The following is an 8,939-nucleotide window of genomic DNA, read 5'->3' as shown; positions in this document are numbered from 1 at the left end:
CAACCCTAAATGAAAAGACGGACCCCAATCTGTGCACTCCTGACCACATTCCTGATATCCTGTATATTGTATACATATTTAAATCAGCCACCTACATACCTCATCTTGGTTTTAGACTTTTAATCACTTTAACTGCTTCTTAATTTTTTTATTAACCCTTTTATTAAGAGTTGTATTGAGTTTTTCTTTGTTGTTATTGTTCATTATTATACTTTTTTGTGTTTATTAAGAGAGTTCTTTGTGCCTTTTTTCTTGATACATGCACAGTGATGGGGGGGGGGGGGGGGTCACAATGGAAGCATTTCACTACTTCACAATGTCATTGAAGTGCTTAAAAAAAAAAAAAAAAAGGTCAAGGCCTGAAATTAATTGAAAACAGCCCATTTTTTAACAAGGTGCTTAAAAAGTCAACCATTTGCATTGAATGTTTTGTTCATCCATGTTCAAATAGTTCTGAATCAAGAAATCGTATTTTTTTTGTTCCGTTTTAATTAAATCTGAGGAGTCGCCGTCTCGCGCGCTCCAACTGCTTTTCCTCATTTCTTCTTCGTGTGTGATGCTCTAGCTGGCAAACAGGCCAAGAAGATGCTTAAAAACAGCATTTAAAAGTGAATTGTATCATTGAAAATGAAAATTGGTGCTTGGAAAAGTACTTAAAAGTCCTTGAATTTCATTTTGCAATGTCTGTGGGAACCCTGCTACTTGTATAATCTGTATGTGACAAATAAACGTCACCTCATTATAGGGGTCGGTACATTCCTATGGCCTTACCTTTTAAAACACACAGGCAAAGCCATGTTACCGATATCATACAAAGTGCATAAGCCATGTTAGTGGGGGGGGGGGGGGGGGGCACAAATTGAGCTGCCTCTTGCTCTGGTCACTGACTTACAATAAGGGTTTATGGGCTTGTAAAGGCCCAGTCCCAACTCCCTTCCCTTTGCCCTGCCCCTCGTTCTGCAGTGCCCTTGACCCGGTACTGCGGGGTAGTCTTCAAAGCGAAGAAGCAACAAGACGACGGCGTTGAAATTCTACCTAGCAAACAGGACACTGCCTCGTTTTGGTCATCGACTCGCCATTATGTTCAATATCTGAAATGAAGAAGGACAAATTTCACATAAATAATAACCTACTAACCTCTTTGTAACTGTATTTTACTATCATGCACTCTGCCTCTAAATAATCTCCCTGCCTATATGACTACCTACTAGTATGTCTCTCTACTACTACAGTGTACTACAACACTGCAGCACTGTTTGATGAACATTGTTGCTCAGCTGACAGCTGAGTTTACTTACCCTTCCTGCCGACCCGTCGTACAGAACTTGGAAGTCGCCACATATAAATGTATAATGTGCAGTTTTATCATTTCAAAATCCGATCCAATCCAGTCCCAATATTATTTAATTTCAGTCATTTTAGTTCGATTTAGGAATGTTTCCGGCCCATTTGTGTGAATGTAAGTTGCATTTTACGTAGCAGCTTTTTTATCCAAAGTGCTTGCACACACACACGCACACACACACACACACACACACCACACACACACACACACACACACACACACACACACATATATATGTCCTCTTAAAAAGAAAAGGAAAAAAAGCCCTCTCACCAGGGGCCGTGTAAAAGGGCCATACATCAGCGGCCGGCCAGCGCTGGATGGGGGTATAGTGGTGGCGTCCGCCAAGGCTCCATAATGAAGGTGTGGTGAGGGGTGGCTCCCATTAGCATCAGTCACTTACCTGACCGGCTGAATCTGAGAGTTCTTTACTGTCCGTGCCCCCCCCCCCCCTCCTCCGCTCCCCCCCCCCTCCTCCTCTTCTCCCCCCCCCCCCCCCCTCCTCCTCCAGGTGTTCCCGAAGAGCCTCACATTTCATCGGCTGATACCTGGACTCTGTGATAAACATGAAAGGCAGGGCGAACACTTAAAATACAGGAATGTAATAAAAGCATGACGAGAGATAACTGAGCATTTTTCCGAGGCCCCCCCCACGCTCGGCGCGAGGAATGCTCCATGCGTTGTCGTGCCGCGTTTCTCTTTTGTCGTTTGTTCAAGGCTTTGTTATTAAAGAAGTCCTGTGTGTTGTTGATACTAAACCTAAAACAATATATCAATGGCCAGAGAGCAAAAAAAAAAGTGTTGTTTTCTTGCAGAATGCATTTATTTCATTTTTAACGATACCCAAATACAATACACTGTTTTTGGTCTATATAACTATATTATGTGTTAACAATACAATACACTGTTTTTGACTCTAGTCTATTACTATATTATGTGTTAAAGGAAAACTCCAACATTTTGGGAAATTAGCTTATTTAACATCTTCCTGGAGTTAGACAAGAAGATACATACCTTTTTCTTCTCTCTGCATGCATTAGGCTTAGGAACAGCCGCTCCGTTAGCGTAGCTTAGCTTCATCACTGGAAGTGGGGCAGTCCTTTACCCTGAAGTTCCTACAGTCCCTACAGTCACGAAATACACTCCAAATACAATTCCAAAACGTTCCTGTAAACATGTTGTGACCTGTGTATTTACCACGTGGAGAAATAAAAAAATAATTGAATTAGACTTTTACGTTTTCTAAACAAATATACTCGGACAATTTTTTGCCGAACCACTCCTCTCTGGGCTCAGTGATTTCACGCAACGCAGTGCTACTTCTAACGTGACGCCAGTGTTTGTTTACATTTTCTTTTCATTCAAAGGATTCGAACCGATTGAAGTTCATGGATACCATGACTGTGGTAAGTTTTCATTTATGTTTTTAGATGGAAGGCTGTATTCCATCTGTCTAACGTTAGCGAATATTGTGAGATTGATGAATAGGACAGTCACAACGTTGCTGGACTATCGACCTAGTTAGCCCCTTTCCTGACTGCGATGCACGGCTACAGGGTTTGGGCGAGTGAATCCACACTCGTGGTATTATTATAACAAATTTATTGTGTAACGCTAGCCCCTTAAAACTTACCACAGTCATCGTATCCATAAACTTCAATCGGTTCGGAACCTTTGAATTAAATGAAAATGTAACAAACCTGGCGTCACGTTAGAAAGTAGCACTGCGTTGCGTGAAATCACTGAGCCCAGAGAGGAGTGGTTCGGCAAAAAATTGTTCAGAGTATATTTGCCTAGAAAACGTAAATGTCGAATTCAATTATTTTTTATTTCTCTATGTGGTAAATACACAGGTCACACATGTTTACAGGACGTTTTGGAATTGTATTTGGAGTGTATTTCGTGACTGTAGGGAATTTCAGGGTAAAGGACTGCCCCATTTCCAGTGATGAAGCGAAGCTAAGCTACGCTAACGGTGCGGGCGTTCCCTAAGCCTAATGCATGCAGAGAGACAAAAAAGGGTATGTATCTTCTTGTCTAACTCCAGGGAAGATGTTAAAATTTCCAAAATGTTGGAGTTTTCCTTTAACAATACAATACACTGTTTTGGACTCTAGTCTATTACTATATTATGTGTTAACAATACATACACTGTTTTTGGACTCTAGTCTATTACTATATTATGTGTTAACGATACCGACCAGGTATTAGTGCAGATATGAGGTTTTTTCACCCTTTTTTCTTTAATGCAGATGGTGGTTTTGTTGCCATTGCTATGTTCCACGTTGTGCAGCAGGTTTTTTTGTCGTTTGTTCAAGGCTTTGTAAGCTAAATCTTGTGTGATACTAAACCAAAAAAAATATATATATGAAGATATGCGTTCCAAAGTTGTATTGGAGAAGATTGATGTCGCACACGGAACGTTTTGTGGCCGTGATTGGTTTGGCCGTGGAAATGTTGTGGAGTTGCGGTGAACGCAGGCTGGATGAAGTCTGACTGTTCGGTAGGATCCTGGTCGTCCGCCAGACACGTCGCGAGGCTGTTCCTCTCACTTCTGAGTATTTCTCTCTGCAACATCCTTCTGTGGCACGTCTCCCTCCTCTCTCTCTCCTCTCTCTCTCTCTCTCCTCTATCTATCTCTCTCTCTCTCTCTCTCTCTCTCTCTCTCTCTACCTCACTACCTACCACTCATTCTCTCTCTCTCTACCTCTCTCTCTCTCTCTCTCTCTCTCTCACACTACTCCTCTCTCTCTACCTCACTACCTACCTCTTATCTCTCTACCCTCTCTCTCTCTACCTACCTCCTTCTCTCTACCTCACTACTACTCTTATTCTCTCTCTCTCTCTCTCTCTCTCCTCTCTCTCTCTCTCTCCCTCCTCTCCCTTTCTCACTCCATACCTACCTCTCATTCTCTACCTCTCTCTATCTACCTCATTCTCTCTACCTCTCATTTTCTCCTCTCTCTCTCTCTACCTCTCTCTATCTACCTTTCTCTCTCTCCTCTCTCTCTCGCTCTCTCTCTCTCTCTCTCTACCCTACCTCTACCTCTACCTCTCATTCTCTCTACCTCTCATTCTCTCTCTCTCTCTCTCTAACCTCTCTATCTACCTTTCTCTCTCTCTCTCTCTCCTCTCTCACTACTTCCATTCTCCTCTGCTCTGTCTCTCTACCTCTACCTCTCATTCTCTCTAGCTCTCATTCTCTCTCTCTCTCCCTCTCTCTCTATCTACCTCTCTCTCTGCCTATATTCCCCTCTCTCTCTCTACATACCTCTCATTATCTCTCCTCTCTTTCTACCTCTCTCTCTCTACCTCTCTATTCCCCTCTCTCTCTACCTCTCTCTCTACATACCTCTCATTCTCTCTACCCTGTCTCTGTCTCTCTCTCTACCTCTCTCTCTCTCTACCTCTCTCACTCCATCTCGTCATACTTAATTGGTGGTTCCGAACGTTCTTGTATTATAACAAAACACAAGATACTTGTGCCCCAATGATAAGGATACATGCTCATGATGCTCATATATATAATATTCTCATTTCTCACCGCATGTATACCTATCCTCACCTGTCTGTACTTACCTGCACATATCTGTACATCCTAATCCTGCTAGTTACACTGCTGGTCAGTAGTAGTCATACTGTCTTTATTTATTATACTACAACTCTGTACACATACATCTGATTAGCACTCTATGGTACTAATTTACATATTTTATACCCAGTTTAATCACCTGTACATTGTATATAATATTTCTATTGCACTTCACTGTTACATTTGCACTGTGGTTGGATGGCAAACTTCTTTTCGTTGTACTGTACTTGTGCTGTTTGATAATACGTCTAGCCTATAGTAGTTAAGTAGTATCCAACTGAAGATATAAACGAAAGCCTAATGGGCACCTGGCTGGCGTGTAAAGTTTCTGCCCAAATAAGGGCGTGCGTTCCCCTCCGTCCCGCAGCATGGGAACAGCGGCATATTAAACTAGCTCCATCTGTGGCTAGCTTACGGGGTCTTCACGTCCGATGAGGTCTTCTAATATCGAGTTCTCGCTGATACGGCAGGGAATTTAGAATTATTCGGCGCATCCTCGTATGGGGGGGGGGCATGACAAAGTTACAACATCAGTTAGCTATATATATATATAATCCTCCTGTAGATCTTCTAGCAAACGGTGAAGGAAAACGCTGTTCATTTTCCTCATAGGCGGAAAAATAAAAGGACCCGGAACATGTGTTTTAAGAGGACCATACTATTTTTTTGTATGTTTATACTGGTGGTTGTTGCCTCATAGTAATGATGACTGACAAGAGTTAATTGTTAATCCACCTTCTTATTTATCACTACATGAGTGATTGTCACTGCACTGTTATAGGTGATTGACGATGCTTACGCCACGTTTTCGGAACTTCTTCTTGTAATTCCCCCCCCCCCCCCCCCCCTCCCCACTTATCTACAATATATATTCATTTTCCCCTGAATAACAATAATCTGTCTAATTGTTTTCGCACCGCTCTAATCAGATCCTGTGCCGCCACAGTCGCTTCTCGCTGGGTAGAACAGAAGTACTTTATTGATCCAGAGGGAAATTCAGCACCAGTACAGATCGCTCACCATAAACATTTAATTAGTTAAAATCACAAATAAAAATACAGTCTGGGATATACATTCTAAATATGAATAATATACAGGGTCAAAAGTCCAGGAAGATGACCAGAGTTTGTACTGTCACTCTGTGCTCAGTGAGCCACAGTGATACGTTGTCGTCTGATGGCTGTCGCAATGAAGGACTTCCTGTGCCGTTTCAGTGTTGCATCTCTAGTCTAGGGAGTCTTGAGTCACTGAACATGCTCCTTCTGTCAGCCAAGTCTGTGTGTAGTGGACTGGATGGGAGGGGGTTGTCCATGATGGCGGGGGTACGGACGGGTGTTCTCAGGTCCAGTCGCTTCTCGTTGGGTACGGACGGTGGTCCTCTTCTCGTTGGGTACGGACGGTGGTCCTCTTCTCGTTGGGTACGGACGGTGGTCCTCTTCTCGTTGGGTACGGACGGTGGTCCTCTTCTCGTTGGGTACGGACGGTGTTCCTCTTCTTGTTGGGTACGGACGGTGGTCCTCTTCTCGTTGGGTACGGACGGTGTTCCTTCATCTCGTTGGGTACGGACGGTGGTCCTCTTCTCGTTGGGTACGGACGGTGTTCCTCTTCTCGTTGGGTACGGACGGTGGTCCTCTTCTCGTTGGGTACGGACGGTGGTCCTCTTCTCGTTGGGTACGGACGGTGGTCCTCTTCTCGTTGGGTACGGACGGTGGTCCTCTTCTCGTTGGGTACGGACGGTGTTCCTTCATCTCGTTGGGTACGGACGGTGGTCCTCTTCTCGTTGGGTACGGACGGTGTTCCTCTTCTCGTTGGGTACGGACGGTGATCCTCTTCTCGTTGGGTACGGACGGTGGTCCTCTTCTCGTTGGGTACGGACGGTGGTCCTCTTCTCGTTGGGTACGGACGGTGGTCCTCTTCTCGTTGGGTACGGAAGGTGTTCCCTCATCTCGTTGGGTACGGAAGGTGTTCCCTCATCTCGTTGGAGTCCCACATGTGCCTCTGGCTAAACGTCTTGTTTGGATTGCAAGCTGTTTGGGCCCATAATAATAAACCATTTAGGCCGCGTTCTTCAATCTGTTCCTAATCTGCCTCGTAAACAAGACACAGGACGTTGTCTCATGTTTGATAGTGCATACTTCCCCAACTGTGTAACCTTGTTTAAAGTCCACCGCATGTTTTTTCCTTTTTTTCTTCCTCGTTCTTCATGTATATTTTCCTCCCGGGGGCCTCAGGCTCTTGTCTTGCTTCCTCTCCTAACTTAATTAAAAGATAATGGGCAGCGTTCCAAACACGTGTACTGCTCCCTACACTGGTACTCGCGGCGTTGAAACAAGTGCAGCTCGTTCGGTGACGACGAAAAATGCTTTTGATGGAACGGAACTTGCTTTTGAAACAGGAAGTGGCTGACCCTTTTTCAAGTTGAGGATGTTTAAAAGGGGGGTCAGTTCACCCAAAATGGAAGGAAATCTCTACGGCGCGTGACTCTCTTGGTAGATATCTCTCCAGAACTAGGTGAACCACCACAAACAATCTGGATAGACGGATGTTTTTATTTTCAATTTTCGGTGAACTGTCCCTTTTTTAATAAACAAAATTATGAAGCATGCGTTTGATAAGTGTGGATGTACCAGAAAACCTCAACCAGCGGTGAGCGATTCCCTCGTCTCAAAACGAGTAGACAACATTGTTATGTATTGGGTTAGGTTTGTCCCAGGGCGATTGCCATACTCGCCCTGTATAATATGTACGTTGTGATTGCGCACCTGGGGTTGTTTTTGCCTGCTACCAAGTAAAGCCTCGCTACTGAGTACCTCCGTGTCAGAGTGATTATTCATTGTTATATTACCAGTATCAGATATAACAAATTGGCGACAAGGACGACGGAACTGCGCTGCACTTTGGAAGTGGAGGACGTTTGGTTGCCATTAGCAACGTAGCTATGTGTGTACCCTGAGCCTGGGGGCTAACGGAGCTATGTGTGTACCCTGAGCCTGGGGGCTAACGGAGCTATGTGTGTACCCTGAGCCTGGGGGCTAACGGAGCTATGTGTGTACCCTGAGCCTGGGGGCTAACGGAGCTATGTGTGTACCCTGAGCCTGGGGGCTAACGGAGCTATGTGTGTACCCTGAGCCTGGGGGGGCTAACGGAGCTATGTGTGTACCCTGAGCCTGGGGGCTAACGGAGCTATGTGTGTACCCTGAGCCTGGGGGCTAATGGAGCTATGTGTGTACCCTGAGCCTGGGGGGCTAACAGAGCTATGTGTGTACCCTGAGCCTGGGGGGCTAACGGAGCTATGTGTGTACCCTGAGCCTGGGGGGCTAACGGAGCTATGTGTGTACCCTGAGCCTGGGGGCTAACGGAGCTATGTGTGTACCCTGAGCCTGGGGGCTAACGGAGCTATGTGTGTACCCTGAGCCTGGGGCTAATGGAGCTATGTTTGTACCCTGAGCCTGGGGGCTAACGGAGCTATGTGTGTACCCTGAGCCTGGGGGCTAACGGAGCTATGTGTGTACCCTGAGCCTGGGGGCTAACGGAGCTATGTGTGTACCCTGAGCCTGGGGGGCTAACGGAGCTATGTGTGTACCCTGAGCCTGGGCGGCTAACGGAGCTATGTGTGTACCCTGAGCCTGGGGGCTAACGGAGCTATGTGTGTACCCTGAGCCTGGGGGCTAACGGAGCTATGTGTGTACCCTGAGCCTGGGCGGCTAACGGAGCTATGTGTGTACCCTGAGCCTGGGGGCTAATGGAGCTATGTGTGTACCCTGAGCCTGGGGGGCTAACGGAGCTATGCGGACTGGTAACGTTGTTGATGTGTGTGTGAATGTCGGATCTAGACACAGACAGTGATAAGAGTACGGACAAGCAAGAGGTGCATGTGGTAACAACAAAAATGGCTGGAATATTGGGGAGTATCGGCCCCTTTGATGAGAGCGTGGAACAATGGAGTTCATATACGGAGAGATTTGGTTTCTTTGTCCTCGCAAATGACATTAAAGACATTAA

The sequence above is a fragment of the Notolepis coatsorum genome (genome assembly GCF_963971535.1).
Source record: "Notolepis coatsorum genome assembly, chromosome: 12".
In the NCBI taxonomy this organism is placed as follows: Eukaryota; Metazoa; Chordata; class Actinopteri; order Aulopiformes; family Paralepididae; genus Notolepis; species Notolepis coatsorum.
This window is presented reverse-complemented; position numbering follows the sequence as displayed.